The sequence below is a fragment of the Sus scrofa genome, chromosome X (genome assembly GCF_054392235.1).
Source record: "Sus scrofa isolate SSC_HxYL_T2T_F1_AM1 chromosome X, Sscrofa_HxYL_maternal_Yorkshire_Landrace_v2.0, whole genome shotgun sequence".
Lineage (NCBI taxonomy): Eukaryota > Metazoa > Chordata > Mammalia > Artiodactyla > Suidae > Sus > Sus scrofa.
In genome coordinates this window covers 132,153,055-132,169,139 of record NC_139401.1, presented here as the reverse complement: position 1 = coordinate 132,169,139, position 16,085 = coordinate 132,153,055, and the positions used below count along the sequence as shown (strand labels likewise).

Sequence of the window (16,085 nt, the reverse complement as noted above, 5' to 3'; positions counted from 1 at the left end):
GGCCCGGCTTCTCTCTGAAGGGGCCCTTCTGGATCCAGAGCTGTGTGGGACCTGAGGCCCCGGGCAGCATGTGGACGGGGAGGGGATGGCAGGGAGTGTTCCCAGCAGGCGTATTTCACGGAGAAAGGGGGTAGTAAAGCCTGGACTGTTTGAGGAAACGCCGAGTGGTGCCTGTTTTCTGCAACGCGCTCGGCTGCTGTCTCTGGGGCTCCCTCAGCACTTCGTAGAGCTCTCTGTCGGCACCTGTCCCCCAGGTCCCCGTCGCAGTTTCCTTCTCTGCCGTCCTGGCCTCAAAGGCCCAGCTCCTCACAGGGCTGCCCCACCTTCCTCCTCTCCCTCATGCTCCCCGGCAATCCCAGCACCCACCCCCAGTTACTCCCCACAGCATTGCTGTCCCATAGAACTTTCTGTGCAGGTGGAACGGATCCATATCGCCTTGTCCAACACAGGAGCCAGGAGTCACGTATGTTTATTGAGCTACTGGGAGGGAGGACCTGAATTTTAAATCACAATGAATCTTTTTTCTTTGTTAAAGTTACCATAAAATACAGATGATATAAAATTGGCCATTTTAGCCATTGTTTGTATACGTTGCAATGACAATTACATTCGCGGTGTTGTGCAGCCCTCACCGCTATCTATTCCCCAGGCGGAAACACTGGTACTCAGTTCTTAACAATTAAAATTAGTTTACGTTTAAATAGTCCCGTGTGGCTAGTAGCGACCATGTGGGACAGCACAAGTCTCCAAGCCAGTGGCCTCGACGTCTCCCGCCTGGACCTCCCCTTGGCCTGGAGCCCGGGTCCTGGTACCCAACTGCCTAACGGGCCCTCCATCTGGGTGTCCTCCTGGCAGGTGGAACTCGACAGACTTTCTGAAACTGACCTCATTATCTCCACCCTCACCTCCCAATACTGCTCCTTCCGGGTTCCCTTTCTTACAAAATGCCACCACCAGCCACCCCAGACCTGAGTCAGAAACCCATGAGTCACCTCAGATACCGCCCACTTACTTGGCTTCCGTAGCCAGTTCTTTCCGAGCTCCGCGGATTCTGCTTCCTCCAAGTGTCTCATCTGTGCCCTGTCTTCGCCCTCCCCATCCCTCACGGCTGGCTCCCTCCTCCACACCTGTGAGACCCCGACTCTCGTCCTCCCGTCCCTTCACCGCCACACTCCTGGCCCACCCTGTTCCCCGAGCCCCTGCTGCCAGCCCCGGAGGCTTCGGCAGAGCTGCGAGTTCTCGCTGTTCAGATGCCGCTCGGCCCCGACCCTGCGCCAAGTGTGGGGGCCCAGAGGATGCTCTCTGTGAAGACCGAGACCTCGGCACAAGGAGGGGGAGGAGGCCACCCAGGTTTTGGGGGACAGCCCCCCCTAGGCTGGCGGTGAGGCGAGGGGACACACTTCCTATGTGGGGACCCCCACAGATCTGGCCTGGAACCCTGGCTCTGCCTCCGTTTCTCACCTGCAGGATGGAGATGGCTCCCTGCCATCCCTCCCTGCGCTCGCAGGACTGACCGAAGCCACGCGGGGCAGGGTCTGCCTGCCGTGGGTACCAGGCCAGCCTCCTTAGCGGGCAGAGGTCCCCGGGCCCAGCGCACGGGAGACACACGTGGATGCGGAGTGCGGTGACAGCAGCTTGGAGATTATTGCGAGAGGCCACAGATGAGTGCGCCGGCGTTCAGAGAGGGCGAAAGGCCCTCCAGGAACAGCGGCCGAATGAGGTCACATACAACTCCCTTTCCAGAAATGCCGCGCCAGGCCCCGGGGGTTTCCTGGGGGATGGCAGCTGGGCTCGCGGGCAAGCCTTCCCAGTGGGGAGGTTTGTGTCCCTGGGCCTTTGCCACTCTTGATCCTGGGGAGTTTAAAGGGAGATGCAGGTCCGCTGACTGCGCGCTGCCTGCGGGGCCCTGGGTGTGCCCCCCACGCTGGGTCCCCAGGGGCTGCTCCCTTCTCCCGGAGCCTGGAGGTCATCAGGCCGTTAAAAGGAGTGAAGCTTTCACATGGAAAGGAATAAAAAGACTCCGAATTTGAGAAAGTGAGTCATCAGCATTAAATGTCTAGCTGAACCTTCTGGTAGCAAAGCCAGCCTTTTTTTTTTTTTTTTTCTGTTGATTCACTCTGCCCGCAGCAGTGACCTCTGGGCAGGGTGCACAACAGGCCCCGCGGGAGGGTGGGGGGCCGCCTTCCTGGGGAGGGGGGCACAGCCAGGCTGCGAGGCCCTCTGTCTGGAAGACCTGCCCTGGGCGACGGAGAGCAGGGCTGCCAGCCATGCCTTGGGCCCAGGCCCCTGCTTCGCCTTTAGCCCCCAGGCCACAGGTGAGGCCTCTCCCCTAGAGAAGGCCCGGGGCCTGGCCAGGTGTTTCTGGAAACAGACTTCAGCGGGGCCCCATTTGGTCACTTCTCTGGGCTGTGTGCAGCCTCGGGCAAGGGGACAGAGAACGAACGAACCCGCCCCTAGGAGGGCCTGGGACATCTCTGGGCCTCCCTTCTTTGAGGCTGGGGAAAGCGAGGCCTCGAGGTCCGGAGCCCCTTGCCGAGCGAGCATCCGCGCGAACCGGGGGCCCTTCCTCGCGGGCTGAAGAGGACCGGACCGTCCTCCAAGCCGGTCTCACTCCCCCAGGGAAGCCTAACGTCCACGCAACTGGGCACGCGCGCACAGCTTCGGGGTCTGCATCCTACAGGAGCTGTGCGCTTGGGCCCTGGCTGGGGACGGGGACACACGCACACAGCCCCTTCGAAGCGGAATGCCGAATCCTGCACAGCTCGCTGGATCTTGCCAGTCACCGGCCCATCCCTCCTTTGGGGGTTCTGAGGTCCGCAGAGCTCCCCTGTGACTTTCCACAGAAATCTTCACTGACACAAAAATAGACTGCTCAGACATTTAGATGCAGAGATCTCACGCTCCTTCTAAATTGAGGCGATCGTCCTAATATAGCGTGAGCTGCCTGGTGGTGAAGAGGATGGGAGGGAGGAAGTGGGGCAGGGGACAGGAGGCCCGGCTCCGATGTCAACAATGACTTCGCGGCCTGGGCCTTGGGGTCTCGGGCCTGGCGGCTGGGCTGCTCCTCACGCGACCAGTCAAAAGCTACTCCCGGGTAAGGGTTGCCCCTTCAGAAACGTGGCTGGAGTCACAGACCATCAAAGATCTGAAAGCCATCAAACCCCACCAGCCCCTCCATCCCCATTTGACAAAATACACCTGCTGAGCCTGAGAGAATCAGGTCAGTTCAACACGCATTTTCTGAGCCTTTCCAGAAACAGGGCCCCAACTGAGCGCTCCTTCTCCAACAGCAACAGGGAAGCACGGCCCCTGCCTAGAGCCCGCTGCTTGCTCTAAGCGCAGGCAGGCCCGGGTGAGCGCCCCCAGCTGGTGGGACTCTCTCCAGGCCACTTGGTCCTTTCAAAGACCATCCAGGGCTCCGGCTCACACTTGGGCAAAGCAAAATCCTGGCAAAGTGAAGGCCGGGGGGTGCCACGCCCCAAGGCCCCAGCTAACATCCGGTTGGGGGGAAATCAGGCAGACTGTACCCAGCAGGCCCGGGGGCCAGGCTGCCCCCCTCAGGCCCACCAGCCCGGCAGGAATAGGAATGCACCGGCTGTGTTGGGGCTCCGATACCTCTCTTGTCTCACAGTCTTGGACAAGATGCCCTTGAACTGGGGTTAGCAATTGCTTTTTCGTTTAGTGTCACTTTCCTGCCGTCAGTGGATTCTAACCACATATGCACACGTGGACGAGGACAGCGACACGGGGAGAGAGGAAGCAGGCAAAAGCAGCTCATCGTTGGGCTAGATGCGGGTCAGGGCGGTGCCTATGTGCCTGCAAGCGCTGGCCGCCGAGGCCCCCAGCCTGCCCTGGGCCCCTGCAGGCCTTCTCTCCCCGTTTGCCCCACTGCTTCGGCTTGGAAAATGTGTGTGCCTTTGGCGGGGTGGGGCAGTGGGGCAGGCACCCCGCAGAAACCGGCTTGGAGCAGCCCAAGGCCTCTCGCGAGAAGGGAGAGGACCATCAATTTCGTCTGAGAGATTTTAGGGGCCCCTCTCTGGCCAAGGGACACTGCGGCCAGGGATCCAGTTTCTAATCCCACAGCTCAGGGAGGACAGAATTTCTCACCACAGAGGAGGGTTCAAGCAAAGACTACACCCCCGTGTGCCAGGCACGCCAGGGCTGGGAGGCCAAAGGCGAGGGGCTGCGGGCCGCCCTCCCTGGGGTGCAGAGGCTGGCTTTCCATGGAGGTCTGGCCTGGGGCTCCCTGCGGGCACGGTGGCTCTACCGGATCCAGTCAGAGGGGGTGGCAGGCCCCCAGGCGAGGTGGCCCAGGCCTCCCTTCTCTCCCTTCTGTGCTAAGAACCAGAACAGCCTCCAAAGGGCTCCCCAAGCCCGGCGCGGCCTTGCAGGACACCACAGCCTTGCAGTTGTCAGACTGGTCTGCAGCCTGTGCCCCACCGATGACAAGAAAGGCAAATCCATGGCCCCGTGGGCGGCTCTGCTAAACCACGGGGCAGCCGCCCTTGCTGCCCTACTGACCCCCGTGTCCCACCTCTCCAGCTGGGGCTCCCATTGTTCTCGTCCCCTGGGGATACTCTCTGCCAGGTGGAACGTCACTTTGTCGCTTGCTTTGTCACTTTCGTTGCAGTTACAGTGCGTCCTGGCCTCAGTGCTCTCTTCACAAGGAATTTATATCATTAGGGGCCACAAGAAAAATTTCTTCTTTCATCCTCTCTGGCCAAGATGCACTGTCTTTTCAGGGCCGCGCCCGCGGCATATGGAGGTTCCCAGGCTAGGGGGTCAAATCGGAGCTACAGCCGCCGGCTTCCAGTACGCCTCGGTGGCCGGCCTGAACCAGGCAAGAGACGCCTTCCTTCTCTGACTTCCTCCTCCTTGACTTGGACTTCAGGTATGGCTCAGGGGGCTGCATAATGCTCCCCACCCCCAGCCCAATGTCCCCAGCCTATATAGTGAAGGGAATGGGCAGACGTGATTGAGTAAAGGATGGGAAAAGATGGAGCGTGATCCCGGATGTTGGCCGGGCCGAGTGTAACATCACAAGCGTCCTGAGACGATGAAAGGGGCAGGCGGACGTGTCCGAGGAGGAGACGTGATGGAGGAAGCAGAAGGCAGCAGGTGCCTTGCTGGCCCTGAAGGTGGAGGAGGGGGCCACAGCCCATGAAGGCAGTGGCTTCTAGAAGCTGGAAATGGCCTGGAAACTACACTCGCCTCGGGCTTTTAGCAGGAGCACAAGCCCACCCCCACCTTGACCTTTGCGCAGGGCAGCTCTGGGCGGACGTCTGACCTCTGAAGCTCTAAGGTTTAAATGTACGCTGGCGAGGAGCTACAGCAGCAACAGGAAACAGACACAGTGGCTAATGGTGTTTAAACCGAGCCAACCCACGGCCACCAGCCGTCACTGGTTGAAGCACTGGGCTATAGGGACAGGGTGGGCAGGCAACCCTGAGCTCAGATCCCAACCTGTCCACCTCCTGGGAATGGGGCCTCGCGTGAAGTCACTTCACTCCTCTGAGGCTCAGTTTCCTCATCTGTAAAATGGCAAAATAAAATCACGAGTTTCAGGTATCTGGTGTAGTTAATAGTATTGTACCAACTTTGATCATATGCCTTTGATAACTGTACTAAGGCTACATAAGATGCCAAGACTAGGGCAGCGGGGCAGAGGGCGTAGGGACTATACCACTGGGTAGTCTCCGGACTCCTTCTGCAACTTCTCTAAAATCATGTCCAATTTGAATGTAACTACTTATTTGAATTAAAATCATTATTATTTTTTGTCTTTTTTTGTCTTTTCAGGGCCGCGCCCGCGGCATATGGAGGTTCCCAGGCTAGGGGGTCAAATCGGAGCTACAGCCGCCGGCCTACACCACAGCCACAGCAACGCCAGATCCTTAACCCACTGAGCGAGGCCAGGGATCGAACCTGCATCCTCATGGATACTAGTCAGGTTTGCTAACCACTGAGCCATGACAGGAATTCCTTAAAATTATTCTTAAAACTTTAAAATTACAACCCTTAGGGATATTGTCAGGGCCGTGGTTAAGTTCTTTGCTGTTGGATGACTTGCCACTGTCAGAAACATTACAGAGAAAGCCCCAAAGATGAAATTTCTTCATGGGCAAACCCACCAAAAATACCAAATAAGGGAGTTCCCGATGTGGCTCAGTGGGTTAGGAACCCAGCTAGTACCCATGAGGACGCGGGTGGCCAGTGTTGCCGCGAAACTGTGGCATAGCTCACAGATGCAGATCCTGCGTGGCTGTGGCTGTGGTGTAGGCTGGCAGCTGTACCTCCGATTCGACCCCTAGCCTGGGACCCTCCATATGCCGCAGGTGCGGCGCTAAAAAGACAAACTAATAGCAAAGAAGCAGGGAGGGAAGGAAAGAGTTTTGATTGAGATCCTCGAATAGCTGGTGGCGGGCACAGCCCACGCAAGGAGAGACGCGTGTACACGGTGGATCTCCTTCTAGGGGTGCCCTGCTGGGAGGGGTTTGGTCCGCTGGCCAGCGGGGCCACCTGGGGTCAGGACAGCCATCACCCCGTGGGGCATCGTAGCCCTTGCTCCCAGCCACTTGTCCCTCGCAGGCTGCCAGAGATGATCCTGCAGTTTTCTTTGAAACAGGCTCTTGTTGGCCTTTTCTTTCTTGACCTAAGTGGTTTATCGCGCAGGTCCCGGGACCTGCGGGGATATTCGTCCTTTAACCAAGATGCCTTGCTTTAAAAGCCCCTTTGTGGCTTCAGGGCCCTTAACCTAGGAACAGACTGCCTCAGTCTATACTTGGGGCCCCCGATCTAGAACTGCACGCCCGGCAGCTTGGGCCTTGTCCGCACGGCCCCGGATATCCGGAGTGTCCAGTGTTTAGAAAGCACAGGCCCGAGGCAGGCCTCCCCATCCCACGCATTCAGAATGGCGTTCATGCCACCCTAGAGATGACACGGGCTGAGCGGGGAGCACCCAGACGAGGGCTGGGGCCCAGGTCCCCAGTGCGGCTGACAAGGCCCCACCTGAGCTGGCCCTGCCCTGTCACCGCCCCAAGCCTCGAGTCCAGGCCCACTCCCCTTGCTGTTCTCCACCCTCCCAGACACACTGGACCCTCCCCAGCCTCCCCAAACACAGTCACACGGGGCAGGCGCCCTCCAGCGTCGCCCTCCTCGGGCCGAGTGAACCGGCCCTGCTCGGGGACCGTCCCGCCCCAGCACGCAGCACGCCAGACTACAATTATTTCAAGGCCTGCCTCCCCAGAGCTGGTGGGCTCCTCCAGGACAGAGGCCAAGCCTCCGGCCCCCAGCTCCGGGCAGAGCAGGGCTGGGGGGCTGGAAATGGTGTGGAAATGCACGGACAGCACAGAAGCCCAGAGGAGGGTTCTCTCTGGGGCCACCTTTCATTCGTCACATTAATAGGCAGGGATTCAGATTTCTCCCGTGGCATGACTAACGTAGGGGATTTTCAGTGTTGATTACTAAAACAGCCCCCGCAATGGATGGGTGGATGACATCATGCTGGGCTCTGGGACGTCTGCTGCTCTGGGGGTGGGGGTAGGTTGGGGGAGCGACACTGTCATTGGCTATTTGGACTCTGGGGAGGAAAGGGTCCTTGGCAAAAGGCCAGCCTGCACGGACCCACCTGCCGGGGTCCCAGAGGCTGCAGGCCCCGCTGGCAAGGAGGGAGTACCTCCCCTGCCATCCGCCCCAGTCCTGGGGCCTCTGGGGGCGAAAGGGTGGCCTCTGGTCCCTAGGCACCAAGTCACGGCCCTCCAGGTACCCGTGAAGCTCCCCATCCGTCTGCTCTCAGGGCAGAGGGAAGATGGGCTCCTTGGGGGCCTTCGGAGCAGCCCCTCATGTGGAAGCATCTTCTCAGACTCCTCTCCTGGCCCCTGGGCTGCCGCTGAGATGAGGCAGAGGCAAGGTCCATCTCTGAGAGCCTCGCCAACAGCCCCGGCTCCCTGCAAAACCAACGGCCACACGGCGGGGCCTCTGCTGGAGAAGAAGCTTGGTTGTGATACAGGACGTGACGCTGCTCTGTCTTCTACCCCCAAGACCCCCAAGGTCTTGCAATAGACCTAGCTGGCTTGAGCTTCTCCCGGATAAGTTAATCCCCGCCACCATCCCCTGCGAGGTGACCAGACTAAACAATCTTGGCGGGAGAGACGGGAAAGCCAGCCTGCGGCCCCGGGACTGCCAGCAGACACACAGAGGGACCAGGCAGCTTGCCCCTGGGTGAAGCCCCAGCCCTCAGGGTGGCAGGCTTGTGGTGGCCAAGGGACAGCCCTGCTGCCAGATAATGCTGTTCTGCCTGACTTCCAGACTCAGCTTTCTCAGCAACAGGTGACTCTGGGCGGTGCTGCTGACTTTCCTGGCCCCTCCTTCCCTGCTGCCATATGGAGACGCAGCCCCTGATGAGAGCAGGTGGCCGCCCCCGAGAGGAGCTGTTGCCCAGGGCCCTCCTGGGTCTTCACTGGCTGCCATCCAGGTACCATAGACCTGGAAGAGCTGTTGGAGACCAGCTACTCCAAGGGTCCCATTTCACAGAGCAGCAAACTGAGGCCAAGAGAGGAAAGGGATTGGCCTGAGGTATCTCTAGCCAGGAAACAACTTCCTTTCATCTCTCTCTTTTGTAATTTTTAAATTTAATTTAATTTTTTATTTTTTTGCTTTTTTAGGGCCATGCCTGCGGCATATGGATGTTCCCAGGCTAGGGGTCGAATCAGAGCTGTAGCTGCTGGCCTACACCACAGCTATAGCAATGCCAGATCCTTAACCCACTGAGCGAGGCCAGGGATTGAACTCGTATCCTCATGGATTCTAGTCAGGTTCGTTACTGCTGAGCCACAATGGGAACTCCGTCTCTTTTTTAAATGAAGCTTTGTATTGGAAGGTTCTAGCCGGTTCACATGCTGTTGTAAGAAATAATACAGAGAGACAGCGTGGACCCTTCACCCCCAGCGAGACAGGTGTCACTTTTGAGAGGACTCTGAGATGGGGCTGGGGTGTGCCTGCGCCCTGGTACAGGGCCACGAGGGAACGAGGCCAAGGGAAAAGGCTAAGGTTCATTCAGAGCCAGGTCTGATAGGCTTGATCTCAAACTGGAACTGAAACAGGGTCTTTCTTTTTTTGCAGCATCCGAGACTATTGAGGATGTAGCTCCGAGTGGCCCGTTTTGCCCATTTACTCAGCCGGCTCCTCCCAGGCCTTCTCCCACGCCCCTGCTGCCCTGCTCCTGCCTCCTCCCACATTGGAAGAATGGGAGGCCCCAGAAAACGGAAGCTGCTGGACAGCTCAGCATCCCCCTGCTCGGGAGACCTCCCAGCAGCCCCCGAGCCGCCAGCTGTTCGCCCCAGCAGCCGGAGGGGTCCACCTGGCTGAACCACGTGTGTCGTGACTCACCAGCTTTCCGCGGAAACATGGCCTCTCTCCTGTACCCTGGCCTCTGCCAAGTCCCTGCAGATGCCCGCAGTTTCCACTGCCTGTCATTTATCAGAAAGACCAGCTCTCGACTGTCAGGCTTCAATGGTCAAGTCTCATCTGTATTACCTCTCAGATTCCTCAATACCAGCAAGCGATTCAAATTCATCCTGACAGGCAACAGCATTTAAGAAACATTTCTGGAAAAAAAAAAAAAAAAAACAAAACCACAAACCCCAAACCAGCTATGGTCCTCTGTTCCTGGAGGTGGGCAGAGTCCCTTTAATAGCCTCTTGAGTATATTTTTTTCTCTTTAAAAAACATTGCATTGGAGTTCCTCTTGTGGCTCAGTGGGTTAAGCACCCCACATGGTGTTTGTGAGGATTCGGGTTCGAGCCCTGGCCTCACTCCGTGGGTTAAGGATTCTGCGTCGCTGTGGCTGTGGTGTAGGCCGGCAGCTGTAGCTCTGATTCGACCCCTAGCCTGGGAACCTCCCTATGCTGCAGGTGTGGCCCTAAAAAGAAAGAAAATAAATGAGTAAATAAACAGAGAAATCATTTACCCCATTAAAAAAAAAATCATTGACGTCTAGTTGATTTACAGCGCTGTGTTGATTTCTGCTGTGCAGCCAAGTGATCCGGTGATGTGCCTGATCACAGGATACTGAATATAGTTGCCCATGCTCTCCAGGAGGAGCTTGCTGTTTATGCAGCCTCTCGAGCGCTGATGATGCTTTAACCCAGTTTTCAGAGTTGTGAGCAGTTCCCTCCACCCCATCTTGTAACACGGTTGTCAGAAGCCAGCCCCCCAAAGGCGCTCTAACGAGTGAAGCTTTTTACTTCTTTGCTAAAGGGCGAAGCAAGAGGGGCAAGGGAACCGGACCGCTCCAGTGGATGGCATGGGACACAGTCACCCGCACCCTTGCAGACGGTGCCTGAGAGAGAAGAGCAGTCTGGGCAGAGGTGGGATCCCAGCCAGCCACGCCCTGGCCCTGGAGAGAGACTCGGCTGGACCCGCGGTGGCAGGAACCCGGTGTCGGTGGTCAGGGAAGCAGGGAGCAAGGAGCAAGTTGAAGGATCGGGTCCCAGGCCAGGTCTCGGCCTCCCCGCCTGCCCCATCTCCCACCAGAAGCCTCCGCTGTTGCTTAGCGCCCCAAACCTCTGCCCGCTGGGAACCGGTTTCCTGAGTGGCAGGTGGCTGCTCTGTCCCAGGCCCCCATGTGACAACGCGTGGGCAGGTGACACAGGGGGGCCAGTGCGGGGAGCAGCCTGTATGTGGAGCTGAAGAGGCCTCAGCCTAAGGGCTGGGCAAGGCTGGGGCCCAGGAGCCTGGCAGTGCTTGGTGAGGCTCTAGAAAATCCTGAGGATGAACCCGAAAGGCCTTTAACCTCATTCCCTTCCTCCGAAGGCCGCTTTTTAATAAACGGGCCCTCCTCCCAGGCACCCGCATGGAGAAGCTAAGACCGACCTTCCCCTGCACACTCCGGTGTGGGGGCAGGCGTTCCAGGCCAGCAGGGGCCCCCAGGAGCCAGCCCGCAGCAGCGGACAGCCTCAAGAGGCTTGGCACGATGCCGAGATGGCATCAGCTCTGATTCTCTGGTAGCAACACATGCCTCCATAGGCTGAGAGAGCCAAGACTTTTGATAGGTCGCTGGGGAATGGGCCTCACACACATCTAGAATGTTCTGGTTGGTGCCAAGCTATTTTTTGATTTTTGTCTCATGATCAAATCATGCAGCCAAAAATACAAACAGCGTTCCAACTTCTAACATCAGTATCACTTTACCGTGGCAACAACTATGGTCATTTAAGAAGTAGGATAAAGAACACATTTATTTTATTTTATTTTATTTTATTTTTGCATATTCCACGAGACACACAAAGATGAGAGCTTGTCCGAGAGGCCAGCGACCTAAGGGGGCACGGGGCCGACCTCTGCGCTCTGGCGATGGGGAGGCCGAGTCCCAGAATCCTTGACAATCCAGGCAGCGTCCTTTGACTTTGGGTTGTGCCTTAACATTTTACAAAGCGTCCCGCCATCTCTTGAACCCTCACTGCACTGTGAGAGGCAGGCTGTGCAGTGGGTCAGGGCAGGTAAGCAGGAGCCAGGCCGCTGGAGTCGGGAACCTACTCTCTTCCTTAGGGTTGCCGTCAGGGCTCAATGAAATAATACGTATACTGTGTTTCGAACAGTGCCTGGCACACACTCTGGCTATGGCTTTTTAAAAAAAAAACTTTTCAGGGAGTTCCCGCTGTGGTATAATGAGATCAGTGGCATCTCTGAAGCACCAGGATGCAGGTTTGATCCCCGGTCTGGCACAGTGGGTTAACCGATCCCACGGCAGCGGCTGCAGCAAAGGCCGCGACTGTGGCTCGAATCTGATCCCTGGCCTGGGAACTCCATATGCTGTGGAGCGGACAAAAAAAAGAAGGAAAAAAATCTTGTCGGGACCCACCGAAGCATCCTGAAGTGGGAAGAGCAAGATTATTATCCCATTTGACAGATCCTAAAACTGAGGCTCGGGGAGATACTGTGATTTGCTTTTTGCTTTATTTTATTTTATTTTTATTTTTTAACAGTCGCACCTGCAACATATGGAGGTTCCCAGGCTAGGGGTGGAATCGGAGCCGCAGCTGCTGGCCTACACCACAGCCACAGCCATGCGGGATCCAAGCCACATCTGCAACCTACACCACAGCTTTGCAACCCCAGACCCTTAACCCACTGAGCGAGGCCAAGGATCCATCCCACATCCTCACAGACACTATGCCGAGTTCTTAGCCTGCTGAGCCACAACAGGAACTCCATTCTTTGCTTGATTTTATACCGCTAGTCAGTGGTCGAGCCAGGAATCGATCCCAGACCTTTACTCTACACCCGGGCCCTTTCCACCAGGCTGGCCACGTGCCGCGACAACCCCTCCAGCTTGTTCACACACCTCGCCTCCATATAAGTCAAGGAAACACCTTCTTTTCCCCCAGGTGCAATAAGAAAATCACGATGAGTATAACACTTCTCTAAAGATCCCAGGCGGCCTACCGTGAAGACGGATTAAAGAGGGCAGTGGGACTAAACCTTTGAGAAAAGAGTCACAAACGTTCCAAGAAAGGCGAGAAGTCACTTCACTGAGATCTGGGTTGAGATCACTGGATCCCTGGCGGGGGGCGGGGGGCAGTGGGGGTGGGGAAGCCAGTACTGCGGCAGGAACACTTGTTAGGGTAGGCAGGTGACGGGCCAGGCCGCAGCAGCCCAGAGAAGGAGGCTACTGGCACGGACAGGAAGCAGACAGGGATCCATTCGGAGTCAGGAGCTCTGGTCCAGGCAGGCAGGGGCGCAGGGCTCTAAGGTGCGGCCGTTCTCTGCCCCTCCAGGTGCCTCTTCCCTCAGCCCCCTGCCCGCTGGACGGAGCCCGAGCTTCCTCTCACCTGTACCGGGGCTGGGGCACTGGGGCTGGAGAAAGGCTGGAGAGTTGGGAGAGTGGACGGGCACCAGTGGCTCGCAACGCAGGTACCCCTTTAAAGACAGGGGTTCCACCAACCGATCCAGCAGAGCGGGGGTGGTGGAACGGTGAGCACGGCTGCCCGCCAGCAAACCACCTCTGGACTCTTGCGGGTTGAATTGGACCCCCGCCCCCAAGTTCACATGTTGAAGTCCTACCCCTGGTACCTCAGACTGTGACCTTACTTGGAAACAGGGTCGTTGCAGATGTGATGAGAAAAGATGGGGTCGTGGCGGAGTGGGGTGGGCCCCTCAGCCAGTGTGCCTGGGGTCCTTACACAAAGGGGGAGTTCGGATCCAAACACACAGAGAGAGAGAGAGAGAGAGCACGTGAAGATGAAGACAGAGATGGAGGCGATGCTTCTCCAAGCCAAGGAACCCTCAGGATGGCCAGGAAACCACCAGAAGCCGAGGGAGAGGCCTGGAACAGATTCCTCCTGCCAGGCCTCAGAAGACAGCAACCCTGCCCACACCTTGGCCCCGGAATCCAGCCCCCAGAACTCGGAGGCAACGCGTTTCTGTGGTTTAAGCCCTCCAGCTTGCGGGGACTTTATTACAGCAGCCCCAGGAAACTAACACACACACAGACACACACACAGACACAGACACACACACACAGACACACACCACCACCACCACCCCAATAGGAGCTGCGTGCTATTTTCCTTACCATGGAGGCCGAGGAAGGGGGAGTGGTCTGTCCATCATTGCGGAGGTGGCCGGGGCTCAAACGCTGGGCTTCGAGTTCAGTGTTAGGTTTATAACAGTGACTTTTGATTACTGAACACCTACTGCGAGCCAGGCACCTCCCCCAGGGGCCAGGCGGGGGCTCTCATTGAACCCTTCTATTTTCCAGATGAGATCAGGCCGGGGAAAGGTGGGGAAGCCGGGAGGCACCAGCACGTCTGGCTGACTCTGTAGCCTGGCTGGACACCATCACCTGATGCTGTCCCCTCTGGGTGACCTCCTGAGCCGAAGGCTGACAACTTGTTCCCAGCCCCCCAGTAGATGCTGGTGAGAAATGATCCCAAGTGCCCATCACCCAGCTGGTAGGCCAGCAGTCTATGCAGGAAGTCCCCTGGCCTGGGGCCCAGCTCCTGGGGGCTATTTAGAGATGTCTCATTCCCCCCTGGCATAACTCCTGAAACCCGAGGGCCAGCCCTCTCTCGGGGGCTGCTGCACAGCAGCCTCCCAGGAATGCTCCCATGACACTTTCACTAGAGCCTGGAGCTGGCCTGGAGCCCAGCTGGCATCAGCCATTGCCCAGGGCAGGTGGCAGGAACCCTGGCAAGGGGGTCACCCTGGGAACTTTTCTGGGCTGGACCAAAGAGGGTGCGCAGAAGCAGGGGTCACTCCGGCCTGGGACCCTGCCCTCTGCTGAGGGGTGGGGCTCAGGGGCCCCACCTGCTGGAGTAGTTGCTGCAGCTCACCCACCTGTGATGGAGCTAAGTCAGCCAGAGGGGACAGTGAAGGGGACAGAGGAGAATCTTCCTAGAGAGAAACCATCTCCTCTAAGATTTGTAAGCTCTGGAGATTTGCAAGGGAACAGCTCGGATGCTAAACTAACATGCTGGGGAGGAAGGCAGGTGCCAGGCTAAATAAAGACATGTGAGGACGAACCCAGAGAACACACTGCTTTATTTCCACAGGGAGACACAAATGTATATTAATGAGGATTTTGAATGCCAAGAAATCAAATAATGACATAAACATCACAGTAAACACCAAAGCCCCAGAGTTGGCTGCAATGACTTGCTAAGGAAGGAACGGGACTTCGTGTGCCATGCTCTGCCGCCCTCTGAGCCTTCACAAAAGACAACTCTGCTCCAGGACTTGACCCTCTAAGAAGCTCCTGGCTTCAGCCCCTGACATCGGAGAGAAGCCCAAGGATGGCCCTGTGGGTGCTGAAGACACAGAGCACGGATGTGAGCTGGGGTTCATGCTGTGGGCATGGAGCGTTCTGATGAGTCTTGAGGCAAGTTGACTTCCTAACCCCTTCAGATGTGGTGGGAGACGGGGGTGGGGGAGAGGGGACCTAAAGAGGGCAGCCTCTCCATGGGAGCCCCCGCAACGAGAAGAAAGCTCCTCCTTGTGTGGCCTGGGACGACGCAGGTGTGGGGGGCTGCTCCCATCCAGACCTATGCCCAGCTTGGCCTGCTGGCCAGACAGCCGTACATGGACCGGTGGCACCAACGCTACACGATCCTGATTCAGACCCGGAATAGTTCTCTCCCTCTCTCTTTTTGGGGGAGTTTGGCCACGCCCACAGCATGTGGAAGCTCCTGGGCCAGGGATCAAACCCACCCCACAGCAGTGACCCAAGTTGCGGCTGTGACAACTCCAGATCTGCAACCTGCTGAGACACCTGGGAACTCCAACATCTGTCTCTTTTTGGCTGCCAAGCATCTTAATTCCATTCCTAAGGTTGAGGAAGCTGAAAGCGCCAGTCGCGCCCTCTCCCAGCTTCCTTTTGAAGCTAGAGCAGGCTGTGTGGCTGACGCTTCAGCCATTCGATTTGGGGTCAGTGCTAACGTTGAAGAGAAACACGGCCAGTAGGGAATCTGCCACAGCACCCATTTCCTGGAGCAATTGTACCAGTGATGCCAGAGGCCATCCACGGCAAGGGGAGTGGGCAAACTTCAAGGTCTACTGCTCAGTGGTGCCAACAGAGGTGTTCTAATCAGACTGATTCTTTTTTTTTTTTTTTTGGTTGGGGGGGGCGCACCCTCAGCATTCAGAAGTTCCCTGGCCAGGGATAGACCCCAAACCAAGTCAGTGACCTGTGCCACAGCAGTGACAATGCCAGATCCTTAACCCACTGCACCACAAGGGAACTCCTAATCAGACTAGTTCTATACCATGATTTTGCCTGTGGAGCAACCAAATTCTCTAATCTTCCCAGCAGTTCTATGAGCTACCCCATATCCTTCCTACAAATTCCTTTATCCTAATAGCCTTTAAAGGGTCCACAGGTTGCACTCATTTTTCTGATTCTCTGTTCATATATATATATAGTCTTTTTAGGGCCGCACCCACGACACATGGAGGTTCCCAGGCTAGGGGTGGAATCTGAGGTGTAGCCGCTGGCCTATGCCAGAGCCACAGCAATGCCAGATCCAAGCCACATCTGCAGCCTACACCACAGCTCACGGCAATGCCAGATCCTTAACCCACTGAGCGAG

The 16,085-nt window shown here is 57.2% G+C and overlaps 2 long non-coding RNA genes across 2 annotated transcripts; one reads left to right on the top strand and one right to left on the bottom strand.

Moving 5' to 3' along the window:
• The first annotated feature begins 2,087 nt into the window (after positions 1-2,087).
• Positions 2,088-10,801, top strand: LOC146394820 (uncharacterized). Its single transcript, XR_014834859.1, has 3 exons — positions 2,088-5,838; positions 6,375-8,701; positions 9,912-10,801. It is a non-coding gene; the product is annotated as an uncharacterized LOC146394820 (long non-coding RNA).
• On the bottom strand, positions 5,361-9,605 carry LOC146394821 (uncharacterized). Its single transcript, XR_014834858.1, has 2 exons — positions 8,732-9,605; positions 5,361-5,864 (listed from the first exon to the last, which is right to left on the bottom strand). It is a non-coding gene; the product is annotated as an uncharacterized LOC146394821 (long non-coding RNA).
• Positions 10,802-16,085: the final 5,284 nt, after the last annotated feature.